Consider the following 2,012-nt stretch of genomic DNA (forward strand, 5'->3'; position numbering starts at 1 on the left):
AGATTAGTGCTTACCTCACAGGTTTGTAGTAAGAATCAGATGAGATAATACATTGAAGGTGTCGAGCAATTTGCTTGGCACAATGTGTGCTCTCAATGATGGACCCACTACTGATTCCCTAGCTGTAACTAAATAGAGGATCCTGAGAGTCAAAGGACTGCAGAACTAGAATTGAACTCAGTGTCCAGTCCTCTTGTTCACAGAGACACAAGGACCACACAATTAGTGGTAAAGCCAGGACTCAAATCCAGGTCTCCTAGCTCAGAGTTTACTGGTTCTAATCAGCAGGATATGGTGAATCCTCATATTAGATTCTTTCCTCTCCTATGAAATCTGGAAAACCAGAACAGTCCTTCAGGAAGATCATTAATATTGGTGCTTGCTGTTTTGAGGCTAATTAGGACTCACATTGCTGCTTTTCCCTGGGGATAAACTGTAAGAGGAGGCTGGGGCTTCATTTCCAGGAATATGGAAGCTGTTACATGCTGCCTCAATTGCAACTCCAAGGGGACCGGAGCCCCTTAGAGCTGATGGGACATACATCATCCAGAAATCTGGATGCCTTGAGCCAAATACAAGAACAGGCAAGACCCAAAGCTGGGATTTCAGCTCTCTCTATAACAAAAAAAGAGGCATTTTAGCAGATAAGACAAAGCTGGGGAAATTGGCAAAAATCAAATAGCTCCAAAATAAATGTATTTGGAACAGAATATTGACCATATGTAAAGTATATAAAAACAATTTTTAAATATGTGGGGTGTTTTTCTCCCTTCTTCTTTTCCTGTATATTTATTTTGGCCTTTGTTTTGAGATGACTATTGACATTCTTGACCACTACAAATCTTCCTTTGGGAGCTGGCCTCCTGTGTGCATTTTTTTTTTAAACCCATGTTTTAATCAGAAACATCCAGGACATATATAAGCCTGAGAAAGGAGGGGCAGGAGAAGGTTCTCCAACCCCTCTGTCTTATATGGTATCTCTACAGTAACTTTTAGTTAATATAACCAAGTGGTGGAAAGGAACAGCTTCAGAGCCCGGCTGCCCTGGTTTGTGTCCAGTTCTGCCACACTCATGAGATCCCCAGTAAGTCACCTGGCTTCTTAAAATCTCATATGAAAATAGAAATAATAGTAGTACCTTCCTGTATTGGCCTGGATCCAATCAGGATTTGAGCAGGGATAGTGCAATCTAAAGATGTATTAAACTGTATTAGGTATCTATGAAGATGTGAAAAGAACTCTAAAGGGGAATTCAGGGCCCAGGGAAGGACAAACTTGGAATGTGGAGGCCATGGAAGGCATGACTGCAGCCCAACAGAGGGTAGAGACGTTTGCTGGGTTGCAGGGCCAGAGCTGGTTCACAGTTGCCAGGCATGGGGATTGGGGGGCGGGGGGCAAGGTGAGTGGGCTGAGGGTCAGGATGTTCAGGCTGCTTCCTGGCAGGGTGACACTGGCCTAGGATCATGGTGCTGGTTTTAGGAGGGCCATGGGAAACATTCCTCCAGGGGACAGGCAAGTTGAAGCTGGTGGGTGGGTTAGGGGGCCTGTCAGGAAGGCCTGGAGTGAGCAGGGAGGCCACAGCAAGGTGGTCCCAGGGCTCCAGGAACAGCTGTGAGGTTGCCTGGGGACTGGGCACCCTGTGAGCCCGGGTGGGAGGGCAGAGTGCAACCTGACATCCACGGGCATGCTGAAGAGGAGGTTTAAGGCAGCAGGGGCAAGAAAACAGCTGACGGAGAACCTGGAAGAGGTGTCTTCCTCCAGGACATCACTCCAGCGCACTCTACTGACAAAAGTTTAGCATTGTGCTCACCATAAAGGAGAAATTAGCCTAGAATCCAGTCTATTATGGCAAAGCAGGTACTGAAGGGTGAACTTGGAGCAGAGAGGCGATAAGGTCATTAACTAACAGGTGACTTCACAGAGTTATTTGGAGAATTACATGAAAGAGGCCATGCAGGGCCCTTAGCACAATGCCTGATAATATCCTAGCAAATGGAATCTGCTCTCCTGAT

Source organism: Sciurus carolinensis, chromosome 11 (genome assembly GCF_902686445.1).
Source record: "Sciurus carolinensis chromosome 11, mSciCar1.2, whole genome shotgun sequence".
Lineage (NCBI taxonomy): Eukaryota > Metazoa > Chordata > Mammalia > Rodentia > Sciuridae > Sciurus > Sciurus carolinensis.